General features: G+C 39.8%; 37 non-coding genes and 4 pseudogenes across 37 annotated transcripts; all 41 read left to right on the top strand.

Annotated features, from left to right (window-relative positions):
* Nucleotides 1-92: 92 nt before the first annotated feature.
* On the top strand, nt 93-211 carry LOC146015540 (5S ribosomal RNA). The gene has a single exon (XR_014448458.1). It is a non-coding gene; the product is annotated as a 5S ribosomal RNA (ribosomal RNA).
* Nucleotides 212-556: 345 nt separating this feature from the next.
* LOC146016755 (5S ribosomal RNA) lies at nt 557-675 on the top strand. The gene has a single exon (XR_014449635.1). It is a non-coding gene; the product is annotated as a 5S ribosomal RNA (ribosomal RNA).
* Nucleotides 676-1,020: 345 nt separating this feature from the next.
* On the top strand, nt 1,021-1,139 carry LOC146016215 (5S ribosomal RNA). Its single transcript, XR_014449112.1, has one exon. It is a non-coding gene; the product is annotated as a 5S ribosomal RNA (ribosomal RNA).
* Nucleotides 1,140-1,484: 345 nt separating this feature from the next.
* On the top strand, nt 1,485-1,603 carry LOC146014997 (5S ribosomal RNA). The gene has a single exon (XR_014447933.1). It is a non-coding gene; the product is annotated as a 5S ribosomal RNA (ribosomal RNA).
* Nucleotides 1,604-1,948: 345 nt separating this feature from the next.
* On the top strand, nt 1,949-2,067 carry LOC146013780 (5S ribosomal RNA). Its single transcript, XR_014446748.1, has one exon. It is a non-coding gene; the product is annotated as a 5S ribosomal RNA (ribosomal RNA).
* A 345-nt stretch (nt 2,068-2,412) lies between these two features.
* LOC146013781 (5S ribosomal RNA) lies at nt 2,413-2,531 on the top strand. The gene has a single exon (XR_014446749.1). It is a non-coding gene; the product is annotated as a 5S ribosomal RNA (ribosomal RNA).
* Nucleotides 2,532-2,875: 344 nt separating this feature from the next.
* On the top strand, nt 2,876-2,994 carry LOC146015541 (5S ribosomal RNA). The gene has a single exon (XR_014448459.1). It is a non-coding gene; the product is annotated as a 5S ribosomal RNA (ribosomal RNA).
* A 345-nt stretch (nt 2,995-3,339) lies between these two features.
* On the top strand, nt 3,340-3,458 carry LOC146016757 (5S ribosomal RNA). Its single transcript, XR_014449637.1, has one exon. It is a non-coding gene; the product is annotated as a 5S ribosomal RNA (ribosomal RNA).
* A 345-nt stretch (nt 3,459-3,803) lies between these two features.
* LOC146015182 (5S ribosomal RNA) lies at nt 3,804-3,922 on the top strand. The gene has a single exon (XR_014448110.1). It is a non-coding gene; the product is annotated as a 5S ribosomal RNA (ribosomal RNA).
* Nucleotides 3,923-4,267: 345 nt separating this feature from the next.
* LOC146017412 (5S ribosomal RNA) lies at nt 4,268-4,386 on the top strand. Its single transcript, XR_014450285.1, has one exon. It is a non-coding gene; the product is annotated as a 5S ribosomal RNA (ribosomal RNA).
* A 345-nt stretch (nt 4,387-4,731) lies between these two features.
* Nucleotides 4,732-4,850, top strand: LOC146011538 (5S ribosomal RNA; annotated as a pseudogene).
* A 345-nt stretch (nt 4,851-5,195) lies between these two features.
* LOC146015746 (5S ribosomal RNA) lies at nt 5,196-5,314 on the top strand. The gene has a single exon (XR_014448658.1). It is a non-coding gene; the product is annotated as a 5S ribosomal RNA (ribosomal RNA).
* A 345-nt stretch (nt 5,315-5,659) lies between these two features.
* Nucleotides 5,660-5,778, top strand: LOC146013782 (5S ribosomal RNA). The gene has a single exon (XR_014446750.1). It is a non-coding gene; the product is annotated as a 5S ribosomal RNA (ribosomal RNA).
* A 345-nt stretch (nt 5,779-6,123) lies between these two features.
* Nucleotides 6,124-6,242, top strand: LOC146015747 (5S ribosomal RNA). The gene has a single exon (XR_014448659.1). It is a non-coding gene; the product is annotated as a 5S ribosomal RNA (ribosomal RNA).
* A 345-nt stretch (nt 6,243-6,587) lies between these two features.
* LOC146013374 (5S ribosomal RNA) lies at nt 6,588-6,706 on the top strand. Its single transcript, XR_014446350.1, has one exon. It is a non-coding gene; the product is annotated as a 5S ribosomal RNA (ribosomal RNA).
* A 345-nt stretch (nt 6,707-7,051) lies between these two features.
* LOC146013385 (5S ribosomal RNA) lies at nt 7,052-7,170 on the top strand. Its single transcript, XR_014446361.1, has one exon. It is a non-coding gene; the product is annotated as a 5S ribosomal RNA (ribosomal RNA).
* A 345-nt stretch (nt 7,171-7,515) lies between these two features.
* Nucleotides 7,516-7,634, top strand: LOC146016216 (5S ribosomal RNA). Its single transcript, XR_014449113.1, has one exon. It is a non-coding gene; the product is annotated as a 5S ribosomal RNA (ribosomal RNA).
* A 345-nt stretch (nt 7,635-7,979) lies between these two features.
* On the top strand, nt 7,980-8,098 carry LOC146015280 (5S ribosomal RNA). Its single transcript, XR_014448206.1, has one exon. It is a non-coding gene; the product is annotated as a 5S ribosomal RNA (ribosomal RNA).
* Nucleotides 8,099-8,443: 345 nt separating this feature from the next.
* LOC146016217 (5S ribosomal RNA) lies at nt 8,444-8,562 on the top strand. The gene has a single exon (XR_014449114.1). It is a non-coding gene; the product is annotated as a 5S ribosomal RNA (ribosomal RNA).
* Nucleotides 8,563-8,907: 345 nt separating this feature from the next.
* On the top strand, nt 8,908-9,026 carry LOC146015555 (5S ribosomal RNA). Its single transcript, XR_014448473.1, has one exon. It is a non-coding gene; the product is annotated as a 5S ribosomal RNA (ribosomal RNA).
* Nucleotides 9,027-9,371: 345 nt separating this feature from the next.
* Nucleotides 9,372-9,490, top strand: LOC146013396 (5S ribosomal RNA). The gene has a single exon (XR_014446372.1). It is a non-coding gene; the product is annotated as a 5S ribosomal RNA (ribosomal RNA).
* Nucleotides 9,491-9,835: 345 nt separating this feature from the next.
* On the top strand, nt 9,836-9,954 carry LOC146016218 (5S ribosomal RNA). The gene has a single exon (XR_014449115.1). It is a non-coding gene; the product is annotated as a 5S ribosomal RNA (ribosomal RNA).
* Nucleotides 9,955-10,299: 345 nt separating this feature from the next.
* Nucleotides 10,300-10,427, top strand: LOC146011400 (5S ribosomal RNA; annotated as a pseudogene).
* A 345-nt stretch (nt 10,428-10,772) lies between these two features.
* On the top strand, nt 10,773-10,891 carry LOC146013783 (5S ribosomal RNA). The gene has a single exon (XR_014446751.1). It is a non-coding gene; the product is annotated as a 5S ribosomal RNA (ribosomal RNA).
* A 345-nt stretch (nt 10,892-11,236) lies between these two features.
* Nucleotides 11,237-11,355, top strand: LOC146016219 (5S ribosomal RNA). The gene has a single exon (XR_014449116.1). It is a non-coding gene; the product is annotated as a 5S ribosomal RNA (ribosomal RNA).
* A 345-nt stretch (nt 11,356-11,700) lies between these two features.
* On the top strand, nt 11,701-11,819 carry LOC146014999 (5S ribosomal RNA). The gene has a single exon (XR_014447935.1). It is a non-coding gene; the product is annotated as a 5S ribosomal RNA (ribosomal RNA).
* Nucleotides 11,820-12,164: 345 nt separating this feature from the next.
* Nucleotides 12,165-12,283, top strand: LOC146013784 (5S ribosomal RNA). The gene has a single exon (XR_014446752.1). It is a non-coding gene; the product is annotated as a 5S ribosomal RNA (ribosomal RNA).
* A 345-nt stretch (nt 12,284-12,628) lies between these two features.
* On the top strand, nt 12,629-12,747 carry LOC146013786 (5S ribosomal RNA). The gene has a single exon (XR_014446754.1). It is a non-coding gene; the product is annotated as a 5S ribosomal RNA (ribosomal RNA).
* Nucleotides 12,748-13,092: 345 nt separating this feature from the next.
* Nucleotides 13,093-13,211, top strand: LOC146015556 (5S ribosomal RNA). Its single transcript, XR_014448474.1, has one exon. It is a non-coding gene; the product is annotated as a 5S ribosomal RNA (ribosomal RNA).
* Nucleotides 13,212-13,556: 345 nt separating this feature from the next.
* On the top strand, nt 13,557-13,675 carry LOC146013407 (5S ribosomal RNA). The gene has a single exon (XR_014446383.1). It is a non-coding gene; the product is annotated as a 5S ribosomal RNA (ribosomal RNA).
* A 345-nt stretch (nt 13,676-14,020) lies between these two features.
* On the top strand, nt 14,021-14,148 carry LOC146011401 (5S ribosomal RNA; annotated as a pseudogene).
* A 345-nt stretch (nt 14,149-14,493) lies between these two features.
* On the top strand, nt 14,494-14,612 carry LOC146013787 (5S ribosomal RNA). The gene has a single exon (XR_014446755.1). It is a non-coding gene; the product is annotated as a 5S ribosomal RNA (ribosomal RNA).
* Nucleotides 14,613-14,957: 345 nt separating this feature from the next.
* LOC146016220 (5S ribosomal RNA) lies at nt 14,958-15,076 on the top strand. Its single transcript, XR_014449117.1, has one exon. It is a non-coding gene; the product is annotated as a 5S ribosomal RNA (ribosomal RNA).
* Nucleotides 15,077-15,421: 345 nt separating this feature from the next.
* On the top strand, nt 15,422-15,540 carry LOC146015000 (5S ribosomal RNA). The gene has a single exon (XR_014447936.1). It is a non-coding gene; the product is annotated as a 5S ribosomal RNA (ribosomal RNA).
* Nucleotides 15,541-15,885: 345 nt separating this feature from the next.
* LOC146013788 (5S ribosomal RNA) lies at nt 15,886-16,004 on the top strand. The gene has a single exon (XR_014446756.1). It is a non-coding gene; the product is annotated as a 5S ribosomal RNA (ribosomal RNA).
* Nucleotides 16,005-16,349: 345 nt separating this feature from the next.
* On the top strand, nt 16,350-16,468 carry LOC146013789 (5S ribosomal RNA). Its single transcript, XR_014446757.1, has one exon. It is a non-coding gene; the product is annotated as a 5S ribosomal RNA (ribosomal RNA).
* A 344-nt stretch (nt 16,469-16,812) lies between these two features.
* LOC146015512 (5S ribosomal RNA) lies at nt 16,813-16,931 on the top strand. Its single transcript, XR_014448431.1, has one exon. It is a non-coding gene; the product is annotated as a 5S ribosomal RNA (ribosomal RNA).
* A 345-nt stretch (nt 16,932-17,276) lies between these two features.
* On the top strand, nt 17,277-17,395 carry LOC146015183 (5S ribosomal RNA). Its single transcript, XR_014448111.1, has one exon. It is a non-coding gene; the product is annotated as a 5S ribosomal RNA (ribosomal RNA).
* A 345-nt stretch (nt 17,396-17,740) lies between these two features.
* On the top strand, nt 17,741-17,859 carry LOC146015185 (5S ribosomal RNA). Its single transcript, XR_014448113.1, has one exon. It is a non-coding gene; the product is annotated as a 5S ribosomal RNA (ribosomal RNA).
* Nucleotides 17,860-18,204: 345 nt separating this feature from the next.
* Nucleotides 18,205-18,323, top strand: LOC146017424 (5S ribosomal RNA). The gene has a single exon (XR_014450296.1). It is a non-coding gene; the product is annotated as a 5S ribosomal RNA (ribosomal RNA).
* A 345-nt stretch (nt 18,324-18,668) lies between these two features.
* LOC146011539 (5S ribosomal RNA) lies at nt 18,669-18,787 on the top strand (annotated as a pseudogene).
* The last annotated feature ends 233 nt before the right edge of the window (nt 18,788-19,020 follow it).

Genomic DNA, 19,020 nt, shown 5'->3' on the forward strand with positions numbered 1-19,020 from the left:
ATTTTTTTCAGTAAGCCAATACAGTTAGGAAACTTTTTTATTAGCTTACCTGGTGATAGAAGTAGAAGAGGGCAAAAAAGTGCCTGTATCTCACCTAGAGCCATACCACATTGGATAGGCCCAATCTCGTCTGATCTTGGAAGCTAAGCAGTGTTGGGCCTGGTTAGTACTTGGGTGGGAGACCACATGGGAACACCAGGTGCTGTAGGTTTTTTCACATTACAGGCAAATTGTTTTTATTCTCTAGCTATTTAAATTGGAAACTTTTTCTTTTTATTGCCAGCACAGACATTTGGAAGAGGTCAAACAGACACAATAGCCATCACCTAAAGACTTACCACACTGTTTAGGCCCAACTCCAACTGCTTTTGGCAGCTAAACAGTGTTGAGCCTCTTTAGTAGTTTAATTTAAGACCCCCTGCTAATATCATGTCCTGTAGGTCTTTTTACATTATCAACACATGATTTTTTTCAGTAAGCCAATACAGTTAGGAAACTTTTTTATTAGCTTACCTGGTGATAGAAGTAGAAGAGGGCAAAAAAGTGCCTGTATCTCACCTACAGCCATACCACATTGGATAGGCCCAATCTCGTCTGATCTTGGAAGCTAAGCAGTGTTGGGCCTGGTTAGTACTTGGGTGGGAGACCACATGGGAACAACAGGTGCTGTTGGTTCTTTCACATTACAGGCAAATTGTTTTTATTCTCTAGCTATTTAAATTGGAAACTTTTTCTTTTTATTGCCAGTACAGACATTTGGAAGAGGTCAAACAGACACAATAGCCATCACCTAAAGACTTACCACACTGTTTAGGCCCAACTCCAACTGCTTTTGGCAGCTAAACAGTGTTGAGCCTCTTTAGTAGTTTAATTTAAGACCCCCTGCTAATATCATGTCCTGTAGGTCTTTTTACATTACCAACACATGATTTTTTTCAGTAAGCCAATACAGTTAGGAAACTTTTTTATTAGCTTACCTGGTGATAGAAGTAGAAGAGGGCAAAAAAGTGCCTGTATCTCACCTACAGACATACCACATTGGATAGGCCCAATCTCGTCTGATCTTGGAAGCTAAGCAGTGTTGGGCCTGGTTAGTACTTGGGTGGGAGACCACATGGGAACACCAGGTGCTGTAGGTTTTTTCACATTACAGGCAAATTGTTTTTATTCTCTAGCTATTTAAATTGGAAACTTTTTCTTTTTATTGCCAGTACAGACATTTGGAAGAGGTCAAACAGACACAATAACCATCACCTAAATACTTACCACACTGTTTAGGTCCAATTCCAACTGCTTTTGGCAGCTAAACAGTGTTGAGCCTGTTTAGTAGTTTAATTTAAGACCCCCTGCTAATATCATGTCCTGTAGGTCTTTTTACATTACCAACACATGATTTTTTTCAGTAAGCCAATACAGTTAGGAAACTTTTTTATTAGCTTACCTGGTGATAGAAGTAGAAGAGGGCAAAAAAGTGCCTGTATTTCACCTACAGCCATACCACATTGGATAAGCCCAATCTCGTCTGTTCTTGGAAGCTAAGCAGTGTTGGGCCTGGTTAGTACTTGGGTGGGAGACCACATGGGAACACCAGGTGCTGTAGGTTTTTTCACATTACAGGCAAATTGTTTTTATTCTCTAGCTATTTATATTGGAAACTTTTTCTTTTTATTGCCAGCACAGACATTTGGAAGAGGTCAAACAGACACAATAGCCATCACCTAAAGACTTACCACACTGTTTAGGCTCAATTCCAACTGCTTTTGGCAGCTAAACAGTGTTGAGCCTCTTTTGTAGTTTAATTTAAGACCCCCTGCTAATATCATGTCCTGTAGGTCTTTTTACATTACCAACACATGATTTTTTTCAGTAAGCCAATACAGTTAGGAAACTTTTGTATTAGCTTACCTGGTGATAGAAGTAGAAGAGGGCAAAAAAGTGAGTTTAACTCACCTACAGCCATACCACATTGGATAGGCCCAATCTCGTCTGATCTTGGAAGCTAAGCAGTGTTGGGCCTGGTTAGTACTTGGGTGGGAGACCACATGGGAACACCAGGTGCTGTAGGTTTTTTCACATTACTGGCAAATTGTTTTTATTCTCTAGCTATTTAAATAGGAAACTTTTTCTTTTTATTGCCAGCACAGACATTTGGAAGAGGTCAAACAGACACAATAGCCATCACCTAAAGACTTACCACACTGTTTAGGCCCAATTCCAACTGCTTTTGGCAGCTAAACAGTGTTGAGCCTCTTTAGTAGTTTAATTTAAGACCCCCTGCTAATATCATGTCCTGTAGGTCTTTTTACATTACCAACACATGATTTTTTTCAGTAAGCCAATACAGTTAGGAAACTTTTTTATTAGCTTACCTGGTGATAGAAGTAGAAGAGGGCAAAAAAGTGCCTGTATCTCACCTACAGCCATACCACATTGGATAGGCCCAATCTCGTCTGATCTTGGAAGCTAAGCAGTGTTGGGCCTGGTTAGTACTTGGGTGGGAGACCACATGGGAACACCAGGTGCTGTAGGTTTTTTCACATTACAGGCAAATTGTTTTTATTCTCTAGCTATTTAAATTGGAAACTTTTTCTTTTTATTGCCAGTACAGACATTTGGAAGAGGTCAAACAGACACAATAGCCATCACCTAAAGACTTACCACACTGTTTAGGCCCAATTCCAACTGCTTTTGGCAGCTAACAGTGTTGATCCTCTTTAGTAGTTTAATTTAAGATCCCCTGCTAATATCATGTCCTGTAGGTCGTTTTACATTACCAACACATGATTTTTTTCAGTAAGCCAATACAGTTAGGAAACTTTTTTATTAGCTTACCTGGTGATAGAAGTAGAAGAGGGCAAAAAAGTGCCTGTATCTCACCTAGAGCCATACCACATTGGATAGGCCCAATCTCGTCTGATCTTGGAAGCTAAGCAGTGTTGGGCCTGGTTAGTACTTGGGTGGGAGACCACATGGGAACACCAGGTGCTGTAGGTTTTTTCACATTACAGGCAAATTGTTTTTATTCTCTAGCTATTTAAATTGGAAACTTTTTCTTTTTATTGCCAGCACAGACATTTGGAAGAGGTCAAACAGACACAATAGCCATCACCTAAAGACTTACCACACTGTTTAGGCCCAACTCCAACTGCTTTTGGCAGCTAAACAGTGTTGAGCCTCTTTAGTAGTTTAATTTAAGACCCCCTGCTAATATCATGTCCTGTAGGTCTTTTTACATTATCAACACATGATTTTTTTCAGTAAGCCAATACAGTTAGGAAACTTTTTTATTAGCTTACCTGGTGATAGAAGTAGAAGAGGGCAAAAAAGTGCCTGTATCTCACCTACAGCCATACCACATTGGATAGGCCCAATCTCGTCTGATCTTGGAAGCTAAGCAGTGTTGGGCCTGGTTAGTACTTGGGTGGGAGACCACATGGGAACAACAGGTGCTGTTGGTTCTTTCACATTACAGGCAAATTGTTTTTATTCTCTAGCTATTTAAATTGGAAACTTTTTCTTTTTATTGCCAGTACAGACATTTGGAAGAGGTCAAACAGACACAATAGCCATCACCTAAAGACTTACCACACTGTTTAGGCCCAACTCCAACTGCTTTTGGCAGCTAAACAGTGTTGAGCCTCTTTAGTAGTTTAATTTAAGACCCCCTGCTAATATCATGTCCTGTAGGTCTTTTTACATTATCAACACATGATTTTTTTCAGTAAGCCAATACAGTTAGGAAACTTTTTTATTAGCTTACCTGGTGATAGAAGTAGAAGAGGGCAAAAAAGTGCCTGTATCTCACCTACAGCCATACCACATTGGATAGGCCCAATCTCGTCTGATCTTGGAAGCTAAGCAGTGTTGGGCCTGGTTAGTACTTGGGTGGGAGACCACATGGGAACACCAGGTGCTGTTGGTTTTTTCACATTACAGGCAAATTGTTTTTATTCTCTAGCTATTTAAATTGGAAACTTTTTCTTTTTATTGCCAGTACAGACATTTGGAAGAGGTCAAACAGACACAATAGCCATCACCTAAAGACTTACCACACTGTTTTGGCCCAATTCCAACTGCTTTTGGCAGCTAAACAGTGTTGAGCCTCTTTAGTAGTTTAATTTAAGACCCCCTGCTAATATCATGTCCTGTAGGTCTTTTTACATTACCAACACATGATTTTTTTCAGTAAGCCAATACAGTTAGGAAACTTTTTTATTAGCTTACCTGGTGATAGAAGTAGAAGAGGGCAAAAAAGTGCCTGTATCTCACCTACAGCCATACCACATTGGATAGGCCCAATCTCGTCTGATCTTGGAAACTAAGCAGTGTTGGGCCTGGTTAGTACTTGGGTGGGAGACCACATGGGAACACCAGGTGCTGTAGGTTTTTTCACATTACAGGCAAATTGTTTTTTTTCTCTAGCTATTTAAATTGGAAACTTTTTCTTTTTATTGCCAGTACAGACATTTGGAAGAGGTCAAACAGACACAATAGCCATCACCTAAAGACTTACCACACTGTTTAGGCCCAATTCCAACTGCTTTTGGCAGCTAAACAGTGTTGAGCCTCTTTAGTAGTTTAATTTAAGACCCCCTGCTAATATCATGTCCTGTAGGTCTTTTTACATTACCAACACATGATTTTTTTCAGTAAGCCAATACAGTTAGGAAACTTTTGTATTAGCTTACCTGGTGATAGAAGTAGAAGAGGGCAAAAAAGTGAATCTAACTCACCTACAACCATACCACATTGGATAGGCCCAATCTCGTCTAATCTTGGAAGCTAAGCAGTGTTGAACCTGGTTAGTACTTGGGTGGGAGACCACATGGGACCACCAGGTGCTGTAGGTTTTTTCACATTACTGGCAAATTGTTTTTATTCTCTAGCTATTTATATTGGAAACTTTTTCATTTTATTGCCAGCACAGACATTTGGAAGAGGTCAAACAGACACAATAGCCATCACCTAAAGACTTACCACAATGTTTAGGCTCAATTCCAACTGCTTTTGGCAGCTAAACAGTGTTAAGCCTCTTTTGTAGTTTAATTTAAGACCCCCTGCTAATATCATGTCCTGTAGGTCTTTTTACATTACCAACACATGATTTTTTTCAGTAAGCCAATACAGTTAGGAAACTTTTGTATTAGCTTACCTGGTAATAGAAGTAGAAGAGGGCAAAAAAGTGGCTTTAACTCACCTACAGCCATACCACATTGGATAGGCCCAATCTCGTCTGCTCTTGGAAGCTAAGCAGTGTTGGGCCTGGTTAGTACTTGGGTGGGAGACCACATGGGAACACCAGGTGCTGTAGGTTTTTTCACATTACTGGCAAATTGTTTTTATTCTCTAGCTATTTAAATTGGAAACTTTTTCTTTTTATTGACAGCACAGACATTTGGAAGAGGTCAAACAGACACAATAGCCATCACCTAAAGACTTACCACACTGTTTAGGCCCAATTCCAACTGCTTTTGGCAGCTAAACAGTGTTGAGCCTCTTTAGTAGTTTAATTTAAGACCCCCTGCTAATATCATGTCCTGTAGGTCTTTTTACATTACCAACACATGATTTTTTTCAGTAAGCCAATACAGTTAGGAAACTTTTTTATTAGCTTACCTGGTAAAAGAAGTAGAAGAGGGCAAAAAAGTGCCTGTATTTCACCTACAGCCATACCACATTGGATAGGCCCAATCTCGTCTGATCTTGGAAGCTAAGCAGTGTTGGGCCTGGTTAGTACTTGGGTGGGAGACCACATGGGAACACCAGGTGCTGTAGGTTTTTTCACATTACTGGCAAATTGTTTTTATTCTCTAGCTATTTAAATTGGAAACTTTTTCTTTTTATTGACAGCACAGACATTTGGAAGAGGTCAAACAGACACAATAGCCATCACCTAAAGACTTACCACACTGTTTAGGCCCAATTCCAACTGCTTTTGGCAGCTAAACAGTGTTGAGCCTCTTTAGTAGTTTAATTTAAGACCCCCTGCTAATATCATGTCCTGTAGGTCTTTTTACATTACCAACACATGATTTTTTTCAGTAAGCCAATACAGTTAGGAAACTTTTGTTTTAGCTTACCTGGTAATAGAAGTAGAAGAGGGCAAAAAAGTGGCTTTAACTCACCTACAGCCATACCACATTGGATAGGCCCAATCTCGTCTGCTCTTGGAAGCTAAGCAGTGTTGGGCCTGGTTAGTACTTGGGTGGGAGACCACATGGGAACACCAGGTGCTGTAGGTTTTTTCACATTACAGGCAAATTGTTTTTATTCTCTAGCTATTTATATTGGAAACTTTTTCTTTTTATTGCCAGCACAGACATTTGGAAGAGGTCAAACAGACACAATAGCCATCACCTAAAGACTTACCACACTGTTTAGGCTCAATTCCAACTGCTTTTGGCAGCTAAACAGTGTTGAGCCTCTTTTGTAGTTTAATTTAAGACCCCCTGCTAATATCATGTCCTGTAGGTCTTTTTACATTACCAACACATGATTTTTTTCAGTAAGCCAATACAGTTAGGAAACTTTTGTATTAGCTTACCTGGTGATAGAAGTAGAAGAGGGCAAAAAAGTGAGTTTAACTCACCTACAGCCATACCACATTGGAAAGGCCCAATCTCGTCTGATCTTGGAAGCTAAGCAGTGTTGGGCCTGGTTAGTACTTGGGTGGGAGACCACATGGGAACACCAGGTGCTGTAGGTTTTTTCACATTACTGGCAAATTGTTTTTATTCTCTAGCTATTTAAATAGGAAACTTTTTCTTTTTATTGCCAGCACAGACATTTGGAAGAGGTCAAACAGACACAATAGCCATCACCTAAAGACTTACCACACTGTTTAGGCCCAATTCCAACTGCTTTTGGCAGCTAAACAGTGTTGAGCCTCTTTAGTAGTTTAATTTAAGACCCCCTGCTAATATCATGTCCTGTAGGTCTTTTTACATTACCAACACATGATTTTTTTCAGTAAGCCAATACAGTTAGGAAACTTTTGTATTAGCTTACCTGGTGATAGAAGTAGAAGAGGGCAAAAAAGTGAGTTTAACTCACCTACAGCCATACCACATTGGAAAGGCCCAATCTCGTCTGATCTTGGAAGCTAAGCAGTGTTGGGCCTGGTTAGTACTTGGGTGGGAGACCACATGGGAACACCAGGTGCTGTAGGTTTTTTCACATTACTGGCAAATTGTTTTTATTCTCTAGCTATTTAAATAGGAAACTTTTTCTTTTTATTGCCAGCACAGACATTTGGAAGAGGTCAAACAGACACAATAGCCATCACCTAAAGACTTACCACACTGTTTAGGCCCAATTCCAACTGCTTTTGGCAGCTAAACAGTGTTGAGCCTCTTTAGTAGTTTAATTTAAGACCCCCTGCTAATATCATGTCCTGTAGGTCTTTTTACATTACCAACACATGATTTTTTTCAGTAAGCCAATACAGTTAGGAAACTTTTTTATTAGCTTACCTGGTGATAGAAGTAGAAGAGGGCAAAAAAGTGCCTGTATCTCACCTACAGACATACCACATTGGATAGGCCCAATCTCGTCTGATCTTGGAAGCTAAGCAGTGTTGGGCCTGGTTAGTACTTGGGTGGGAGACCACATGGGAACACCAGGTGCTGTAGGTTTTTTCACATTACAGGCAAATTGTTTTTATTCTCTAGCTATTTAAATTGGAAACTTTTTCTTTTTATTGCCAGTACAGACATTTGGAAGAGGTCAAACAGACACAATAGCCATCACCTAAAGACTTACCACACTGTTTAGGCCCAATTCCAACTGCTTTTGGCAGCTAAACAGTGTTGAGCCTCTTTAGTAGTTTAATTTAAGACCCCCTGCTAATATCATGTCCTGTAGGTCTTTTTACATTACCAACACATGATTTTTTTCAGTAAGCCAATACAGTTAGGAAACTTTTTTATTAGCTTACCTGGTGATAGAAGTAGAAGAGGGCAAAAAAGTGCCTGTATCTCACCTACAGCCATACCACATTGGATAGGCCCAATCTCGTCTGATCTTGGAAGCTAAGCAGTGTTGGGCCTGGTTAGTACTTGGGTGGGAGACTACATGGGAACACCAGGTGCTGTAGGTTTTTTTACATTACAGGCAAATTGTTTTTATTCTCTAGCTATTTAAATTGGAAACTTTTTCTTTTTATTGCCAGTACAGACATTTGGAAGAGGTCAAACAGACACAATAGCCATCACCTAAAGACTTACCACACTGTTTAGGCCCAATTCCAACTGCTTTTGGCAGCTAAACAGTGTTGAGCCTCTTTAGTAGTTTAATTTAAGACCCCCTGCTAATATCATGTCCTGTAGGTCTTTTTACATTACCAACACATGATTTTTTTCAGTAAGCCAATACAGTTAGGAAACTTTTTTATTAGCTTACCTGGTGATAGAAGTAGAAGAGGGCAAAAAAGTGCCTGTATCTCACCTACAGACATACCACATTGGATAGGCCCAATCTCGTCTGATCTTGGAAGCTAAGCAGTGTTGGGCCTGGTTAGTACTTGGGTGGGAGACCACATGGGAACACCAGGTGCTGTAGGTTTTTTTACATTACAGGCAAATTGTTTTTATTCTCTAGCTATTTAAATTGGAAACTTTTTCTTTTTATTGCCAGTACAGACATTTGGAAGAGGTCAAACAGACACAATAACCATCACCTAAATACTTACCACACTGTTTAGGCCCAATTCCAACTGCTTTTGGCAGCTAAACAGTGTTGAGCCTGTTTAGTAGTTTAATTTAAGACCCCCTGCTAATATCATGTCCTGTAGGTCTTTTTACATTACCAACACATGATTTTTTTCAGTAAGCCAATACAGTTAGGAAACTTTTTTATTAGCTTACCTGGTGATAGAAGTAGAAGAGGGCAAAAAAGTGCCTGTATTTCACCTACAGCCATACCACATTGGATAAGCCCAATCTCGTCTGTTCTTGGAAACTAAGCAGTGTTGGGCCTGGTTAGTACTTGGGTGGGAGACCACATGGGAACACCAGGTGCTGTAGGTTTTTTCACATTACAGGCAAATTGTTTTTATTCTCTAGCTATTTATATTGGAAACTTTTTCTTTTTATTGCCAGCACAGACATTTGGAAGAGGTCAAACAGACACAATAGCCATCACCTAAAGACTTACCACACTGTTTAGGCTCAATTCCAACTGCTTTTGGCAGCTAAACAGTGTTGAGCCTCTTTTGTAGTTTAATTTAAGACCCCCTGCTAATATCATGTCCTGTAGGTCTTTTTACATTACCAACACATGATTTTTTTCAGTAAGCCAATACAGTTAGGAAACTTTTGTATTAGCTTACCTGGTGATAGAAGTAGAAGAGGGCAAAAAAGTCAGTTTAACTCACCTACAGCCATACCACATTGGAAAGGCCCAATCTCGTCTGATCTTGGAAGCTAAGCAGTGTTGGGCCTGGTTAGTACTTGGGTGGGAGACCACATGGGAACACCAGGTGCTGTAGGTTTTTTCACATTACTGGCAAATTGTTTTTATTCTCTAGCTATTTAAATAGGAAACTTTTTCTTTTTATTGCCAGCACAGACATTTGGAAGAGGTCAAACAGACACAATAGCCATCACCTAAAGACTTACCACACTGTTTAGGCCCAATTCCAACTGCTTTTGGCAGCTAAACAGTGTTGAGCCTCTTTAGTAGTTTAATTTAAGACCCCCTGCTAATATCATGTCCTGTAGGTCTTTTTACATTACCAACACATGATTTTTTTCAGTAAGCCAATACAGTTAGGAAACTTTTTTATTAGCTTACCTGGTGATAGAAGTAGAAGAGGGCAAAAAAGTGCCTGTATCTCACCTACAGACATACCACATTGGATAGGCCCAATCTCGTCTGATCTTGGAAGCTAAGCAGTGTTGGGCCTGGTTAGTACTTGGGTGGGAGACCACATGGGAACACCAGGTGCTGTAGGTTTTTTCACATTACAGGCAAATTGTTTTTATTCTCTAGCTATTTAAATTGGAAACTTTTTCTTTTTATTGCCAGTACAGACATTTGGAAGAGGTCAAACAGACACAATAACCATCACCTAAATACTTACCACACTGTTTAGGCCCAATTCCAACTGCTTTTGGCAGCTAAACAGTGTTGAGCCTGTTTAGTAGTTTAATTTAAGACCCCCTGCTAATATCATGTCCTGTAGGTCTTTTTACATTACCAACACATGATTTTTTTCAGTAAGCCAATACAGTTAGGAAACTTTTTTATTAGCTTACCTGGTGATAGAAGTAGAAGAGGGCAAAAAAGTGCCTGTATTTCACCTACAGCCATACCACATTGGATAAGCCCAATCTCGTCTGTTCTTGGAAGCTAAGCAGTGTTGGGCCTGGTTAGTACTTGGGTGGGAGACCACATGGGAACACCAGGAACACCAGGTGCTGTAGGTTTTTTCACATTACAGGCAAATTGTTTTTATTCTCTAGCTATTTATATTGGAAACTTTTTCTTTTTATTGCCAGCACAGACATTTGGAAGAGGTCAAACAGACACAATAGCCATCACCTAAAGACTTACCACACTGTTTAGGCTCAATTCCAACTGCTTTTGGCAGCTAAACAGTGTTGAGCCTCTTTTGTAGTTTAATTTAAGACCCCCTGCTAATATCATGTCCTGTAGGTCTTTTTACATTACCAACACATGATTTTTTTCAGTAAGCCAATACAGTTAGGAAACTTTTGTATTAGCTTACCTGGTGATAGAAGTAGAAGAGGGCAAAAAAGTGCCTTTAACTCACCTACAGCCATACCACATTGGATAGGCCCAATCTCGTCTGATCTTGGAAGCTAAGCAGTGTTGGGCCTGGTTAGTACTTGGGTGGGAGACCACATGGGAACACCAGGTGCTGTAGGTTTTTTCACATTACTGGCAAATTGTTTTTATTCTCTAGCTATTTAAATAGGAAACTTTTTCTTTTTATTGCCAGCACAGACATTTGGAAGAGGTCAAACAGACACAATAGCCATCACCTAAAGACTTACCACACTGTTTAGGCCCAATTCCAACTGCTTTTGGCAGCTAAACAGTGTTGAGCCTCTTTAGTAGTTTAATTTAAGACCCCCTGCTAATATCATGTCCTGTAGGTCTTTTTACATTACCAACACATGATTTTTTTCAGTAAGCCAATACAGTTAGGAAACTTTTTTATTAGCTTACCTGGTGATAGAAGTAGAAGAGGGCAAAAAAGTGCCTGTATCTCACCTACAGACATACCACATTGGATAGGCCCAATCTCGTCTGATCTTGGAAGCTAAGCAGTGTTGGGCCTGGTTAGTACTTGGGTGGGAGACCACATGGGAACACCAGGTGCTGTAGGTTTTTTCACATTACAGGCAAATTGTTTTTATTCTCTAGCTATTTAAATTGGAAACTTTTTCTTTTTATTGCCAGTACAGACATTTGGAAGAGGTCAAACAGACACAATAACCATCACCTAAATACTTACCACACTGTTTAGGTCCAATTCCAACTGCTTTTGGCAGCTAAACAGTGTTGAGCCTGTTTAGTAGTTTAATTTAAGACCCCCTGCTAATATCATGTCCTGTAGGTCTTTTTACATTACCAACACATGATTTTTTTCAGTAAGCCAATACAGTTAGGAAACTTTTTTATTAGCTTACCTGGTGATAGAAGTAGAAGAGGGCAAAAAAGTGCCTGTATTTCACCTACAGCCATACCACATTGGATAAGCCCAATCTCGTCTGTTCTTGGAAGCTAAGCAGTGTTGGGCCTGGTTAGTACTTGGGTGGGAGACCACATGGGAACACCAGGTGCTGTAGGTTTTTTCACATTACAGGCAAATTGTTTTTATTCTCTAGCTATTTATATTGGAAACTTTTTCTTTTTATTGCCAGCACAGACATTTGGAAGAGGTCAAACAGACACAATAGCCATCACCTAAAGACTTACCACACTGTTTAGGCTCAATTCCAACTGCTTTTGGCAGCTAAACAGTGTTGAGCCTCTTTTGTAGTTTAATTTAAGACCCCCTGCTAATATCATGTCCTGTAGGTCTTTTTACATTACCAACACATGATTTTTTTCAGTAAGCCAATACAGTTAGGAAACTTTTGTATTAGCTTACCTGGTGATAGAAGTAGAAGAGGGCAAAAAAGTGAGTTTAACTCACCTACAGCCATACCACATTGGATAGGCCCAATCTCGTCTGATCTTGGAAGCTAAGCAGTGTTGGGCCTGGTTAGTACTTGGGTGGGAGACCACATGGGAACACCAGGTGCTGTAGGTTTTTTCACATTACTGGCAAATTGTTTTTATTCTCTAGCTATTTAAATAGGAAACTTTTTCTTTTTATTGCCAGCACAGACATTTGGAAGAGGTCAAACAGACACAATAGCCATCACCTAAAGACTTACCACACTGTTTAGGCCCAATTCCAACTGCTTTTGGCAGCTAAACAGTGTTGAGCCTCTTTAGTAGTTTAATTTAAGACCCCCTGCTAATATCATGTCCTGTAGGTCTTTTTACATTACCAACACATGATTTTTTTCAGTAAGCCAATACAGTTAGGAAACTTTTTTATTAGCTTACCTGGTGATAGAAGTAGAAGAGGGCAAAAAAGTGCCTGTATCTCACCTACAGCCATACCACATTGGATAGGCCCAATCTCGTCTGATCTTGGAAGCTAAGCAGTGTTGGGCCTGGTTAGTACTTGGGTGGGAGACCACATGGGAACACCAGGTGCTGTAGGTTTTTTCACATTACAGGCAAATTGTTTTTATTCTCTAGCTATTTAAATTGGAAACTTTTTCTTTTTATTGCCAGTACAGACATTTGGAAGAGGTCAAACAGACACAATAACCATCACCTAAATACTTACCACACTGTTTAGGCCCAATTCCAACTGCTTTTGGCAGCTAAACAGTGTTGAGCCTGTTTAGTAGTTTAATTTAAGACCCCCTGCTAATATCATGTCCTGTAGGTCTTTTTACATTACCAACACATGATTTTTTTCAGTAAGCCAATACAGTTAGGAAACTTTTTTATTAGCTTACCTGGTGATAGAAGTAGAAGAGGGCAAAAAAGTGCCTGTATTTCACCTACAGCCATACCACATTGGATAAGCCCAATCTCGTCTGTTCTTGGAAACTAAGCAGTGTTGGGCCTGGTTAGTACTTGGGTGGGAGACCACATGGGAACACCAGGTGCTGTAGGTTTTTTCACATTACAGGCAAATTGTTTTTATTCTCTAGCTATTTATATTGGAAACTTTTTCTTTTTATTGCCAGCACAGACATTTGGAAGAGGTCAAACAGACACAATAGCCATCACCTAAAGACTTACCACACTGTTTAGGCTCAATTCCAACTGCTTTTGGCAGCTAAACAGTGTTGAGCCTCTTTTGTAGTTTAATTTAAGACCCCCTGCTAATATCATGTCCTGTAGGTCTTTTTACATTACCAACACATGATTTTTTTCAGTAAGCCAATACAGTTAGGAAACTTTTGTATTAGCTTACCTGGTGATAGAAGTAGAAGAGGGCAAAAAAGTCAGTTTAACTCACCTACAGCCATACCACATTGGAAAGGCCCAATCTCGTCTGATCTTGGAAGCTAAGCAGTGTTGGGCCTGGTTAGTACTTGGGTGGGAGACCACATGGGAACACCAGGTGCTGTAGGTTTTTTCACATTACAGGCAAATTGTTTTTATTCTCTAGCTATTTAAATTGGAAACTTTTTCTTTTTATTGCCAGTACAGACATTTGGAAGAGGTCAAACAGACACAATAACCATCACCTAAATACTTACCACACTGTTTAGGCCCAATTCCAACTGCTTTTGGCAGCTAAACAGTGTTGAGCCTGTTTAGTAGTTTAATTTAAGACCCCCTGCTAATATCATGTCCTGTAGGTCTTTTTACATTACCAACACATGATTTTTTTCAGTAAGCCAATACAGTTAGGAAACTTTTTTATTAGCTTACCTGGTGATAGAAGTAGAAGAGGGCAAAAAAGTGCCTGTATTTCACCTACAGCCATACCACATTGGATAAGCCCAATCTCGTCTGTTCTTGGAAGCTAAGCAGTGTTGGGCCTGGTTAGTACTTGGGTGGGAGACCACATGGGAACACCAGGAACACCAGGTGCTGTAGGTTTTTTCACATTACAGGCAAATTGTTTTTATTCTCTAGCTATTTATATTGGAAACTTTTTCTTTTTATTGCCAGCACAGACATTTGGAAGAGGTCAAACAGACACAATAGCCATCACCTAAAGACTTACCACACTGTTTAGGCTCAATTCCAACTGCTTTTGGCAGCTAAACAGTGTTGAGCCTCTTTTGTAGTTTAATTTAAGACCCCCTGCTAATATCATGTCCTGTAGGTCTTTTTACATTACCAACACATGATTTTTTTCAGTAAGCCAATACAGTTAGGAAACTTTTGTATTAGCTTACCTGGTGATAGAAGTAGAAGAGGGCAAAAAAGTGCCTTTAACTCACCTACAGCCATACCACATTGGATAGGCCCAATCTCGTCTGATCTTGGAAGCTAAGCAGTGTTGGGCCTGGTTAGTACTTGGGTGGGAGACCACATGGGAACACCAGGTGCTGTAGGTTTTTTCACATTACTGGCAAATTGTTTTTATTCTCTAGCTATTTAAATAGGAAACTTTTTCTTTTTATTGCCAGCACAGACATTTGGAAGAGGTCAAACAGACACAATAGCCATCACCTAAAGACTTACCACACTGTTTAGGCCCAATTCCAACTGCTTTTGGCAGCTAAACAGTGTTGAGCCTCTTTAGTAGTTTAATTTAAGACCCCCTGCTAATATCATGTCCTGTAGGTCTTTTTACATTACCAACACATGATTTTTTTCAGTAAGCCAATACAGTTAGGAAACTTTTTTATTAGCTTACCTGGTGATAGAAGTAGAAGAGGGCAAAAAAGTGCCTGTATCTCACCTACAGACATACCACATTGGATAGGCCCAATCTCGTCTGATCTTGGAAGCTAAGCAGTGTTGGGCCTGGTTAGTACTTGGGTGGGAGACCACATGGGAACACCAGGTGCTGTAGGTTTTTTCACATTACAGGCAAATTGTTTTTATTCTCTAGCTATTTAAATTGGAAACTTTTTCTTTTTATTGCCAGTACAGACATTTGGAAGAGGTCAAACAGACACAATAACCATCACCTAAATACTTACCACACTGTTTAGGTCCAATTCCAACTGCTTTTGGCAGCTAAACAGTGTTGAGCCTGTTTAGTAGTTTAATTTAAGACCCCCTGCTAATATCATGTCCTGTAGGTCTTTTTACATTACCAACACATGATTTTTTTCAGTAAGCCAATACAGTTAGGAAACTTTTTTATTAGCTTACCTGGTGATAGAAGTAGAAGAGGGCAAAAAAGTGCCTGTATTTCACCTACAGCCATACCACATTGGATAAGCCCAATCTCGTCTGTTCTTGGAAGCTAAGCAGTGTTGGGCCTGGTTAGTACTTGGGTGGGAGACCACATGGGAACACCAGGTGCTGTAGGTTTTTTCACATTACAGGCAAATTGTTTTTATTCTCTAGCTATTTATATTGGAAACTTTTTCTTTTTATTGCCAGCACAGACATTTGGAAGAGGTCAAACAGACACAATAGCCATCACCTAAAGACTTACCACACTGTTTAGGCTCAATTCCAACTGCTTTTGGCAGCTAAACAGTGTTGAGCCTCTTTTGTAGTTTAATTTAAGACCCCCTGCTAATATCATGTCCTGTAGGTCTTTTTACATTACCAACACATGATTTTTTTCAGTAAGCCAATACAGTTAGGAAACTTTTGTATTAGCTTACCTGGTGATAGAAGTAGAAGAGGGCAAAAAAGTGAGTTTAACTCACCTACAGCCATACCACATTGGATAGGCCCAATCTCGTCTGATCTTGGAAGCTAAGCAGTGTTGGGCCTGGTTAGTACTTGGGTGGGAGACCACATGGGAACACCAGGTGCTGTAGGTTTTTTCACATTACTGGCAAATTGTTTTTATTCTCTAGCTATTTAAATAGGAAACTTTTTCTTTTTATTGCCAGCACAGACATTTGGAAGAGGTCAAACAGACACAATAGCCATCACCTAAAGACTTACCACACTGTTTAGGCCCAATTCCAACTGCTTTTGGCAGCTAAACAGTGTTGAGCCTCTTTAGTAGTTTAATTTAAGACCCCCTGCTAATATCATGTCCTGTAGGTCTTTTTACATTACCAACACATGATTTTTTTCAGTAAGCCAATACAGTTAGGAAACTTTTTTATTAGCTTACCTGGTGATAGAAGTAGAAGAGGGCAAAAAAGTGCCTGTATCTCACCTACAGCCATACCACATTGGATAGGCCCAATCTCGTCTGATCTTGGAAGCTAAGCAGTGTTGGGCCTGGTTAGTACTTGGGTGGGAGACCACATGGGAACACCAGGTGCTGTAGGTTTTTTCACATTACAGGCAAATTGTTTTTATTCTCTAGCTATTTAAATTGGAAACTTTTTCTTTTTATTGCCAGTACAGACATTTGGAAGAGGTCAAACAGACACAATAGCCATCACCTAAAGACTTACCACACTGTTTAGGCCCAATTCCAACTGCTTTTGGCAGCTAACAGTGTTGATCCTCTTTAGTAGTTTAATTTAAGATCCCCTGCTAATATCATGTCCTGTAGGTCGTTTTACATTACCAACACATGATTTTTTTCAGTAAGCCAATACAGTTAGGAAACTTTTTTATTAGCTTACCTGGTGATAGAAGTAGAAGAGGGCAAAAAAGTGCCTGTATCTCACCTAGAGCCATACCACATTGGATAGGCCCAATCTCGTCTGATCTTGGAAGCTAAGCAGTGTTGGGCCTGGTTAGTACTTGGGTGGGAGACCACATGGGAACACCAGGTGCTGTAGGTTTTTTCACATTACAGGCAAATTGTTTTTATTCTCTAGCTATTTAAATTGGAAACTTTTTCTTTTTATTGCCAGCACAGACATTTGGAAGAGGTCAAACAGACACAATAGCCATCACCTAAAGACTTACCACACTGTTTAGGCCCAACTCCAACTGCTTTTGGCAGCTAAACAGTGTTGAGCCTCTTTAGTAGTTTAATTTAAGACCCCCTGCTAATATCATGTCCTGTAGGTCTTTTTACATTATCAACACATGATTTTTTTCAGTAAGCCAATACAGTTAGGAAACTTTTTTATTAGCTTACCTGGTGATAGAAGTAGAAGAGGGCAAAAAAGTGCCTGTATCTCACCTACAGCCATACCACATTGGATAGGCCCAATCTCGTCTGATCTTGGAAGCTAAGCAGTGTTGGGCCTGGTTAGTACTTGGGTGGGAGACCACATGGGAACACCAGGTGCTGTTGGTTCTTTCACATTACAGGCAAATTGTTTTTATTCTCTAGCTATTTAAATTGGAAACTTTTTCTTTTTATTGCCAGTACAGACATTTGGAAGAGGTCAAACAGACACAATAGCCATCACCTAAAGACTTACCACACTGTTTAGGCCCAACTCCAACTGCTTTTGGCAGCTAAACAGTGTTGAGCCTCTTTAGTAGTTTAATTTAAGACCCCCTGCTAATATCATGTCCTGTAGGTCTTTTTACATTATCAACACATGATTTTTTTCAGTAAGCCAATACAGTTAGGAAACTTTTTTATTAGCTTACCTGGTGATAGAAGTAGAAGAGGGCAAAAAAGTGCCTGTATCTCACCTACAGCCATACCACATTGGATAGGCCCAATCTCGTCTGATCTTGGAAGCTAAGCAGTGTTGGGCCTGGTTAGTACTTGGGTGGGAGACCACATGGGAACACCAGGTGCTGTTGGTTTTTTCACATTACAGGCAAATTGTTTTTATTCTCTAGCTATTTAAATTGGAAACTTTTTCTTTTTATTGCCAGTACAGACATTTGGAAGAGGTCAAACAGACACAATAGCCATCACCTAAAGACTTACCACACTGTTTTGGCCCAATTCCAACTGCTTTTGGCAGCTAAACAGTGTTGAGCCTCTTTAGTAGTTTAATTTAAGACCCCCTGCTAATATCATGTCCTGTAGGTCTTTTTACATTACCAACACATGATTTTTTTCAGTAAGCCAATACAGTTAGGAAACTTTTTTATTAGCTTACCTGGTGATAGAAGTAGAAGAGGGCAAAAAAGTGCCTGTATCTCACCTACAGCCATACCACATTGGATAGGCCCAATCTCGTCTGATCTTGGAAACTAAGCAGTGTTGGGCCTGGTTAGTACTTGGGTGGGAGACCACATGGGAACACCAGGTGCTGTAGGTTTTTTCACATTACAGGCAAATTGTTTTTTTTCTCTAGCTATTTAAATTGGAAACTTTTTCTTTTTATTGCCAGTACAGACATTTGGAAGAGGTCAAACAGACACAATAGCCATCACCTAAAGACTTACCACACTGTTTAGGCCCAATTCCAACTGCTTTTGGCAGCTAAACAGTGTTGAGCCTCTTTAGTAGTTTAATTTAAGACCCCCTGCTAATATCATGTCCTGTAGGTCTTTTTACATTACCAACACATGATTTTTTTCAGTAAGCCAATACAGTTAGGAAACTTTTGTATTAGCTTACCTGGTGATAGAAGTAGAAGAGGGCAAAAAAGTGAATCTAACTCACCTACAACCATACCACATTGGATAGGCCCAATCTCGTCTAATCTTGGAAGCTAAGCAGTGTTGAACCTGGTTAGTACTTGGGTGGGAGACCACATGGGACCACCAGGTGCTGTAGGTTTTTTCACATTACTGGCAAATTGTTTTTATTCTCTAGCTATTTAAATTGGAAACTTTTTCTTTTTATTGCCAGTACAGACATTTGGAAGAGGTCAAACAGACACAATAGCCATCACCTAAAGACTTACCAAACTGTTTAGGCCCAATTCCAACTGCTTTTGGCAGCTAAACAATGTTGAGCCTCTTTAGTAGTTTAATTTAAGACCCCCTGCTAATATCATGTCCTGTAGGTCT

The sequence above is a fragment of the Crinia signifera genome, chromosome 6, assembly GCF_055691185.1.
Source record: "Crinia signifera chromosome 6, ASM5569118v1, whole genome shotgun sequence".
NCBI lineage: Eukaryota > Metazoa > Chordata > Amphibia > Anura > Myobatrachidae > Crinia > Crinia signifera.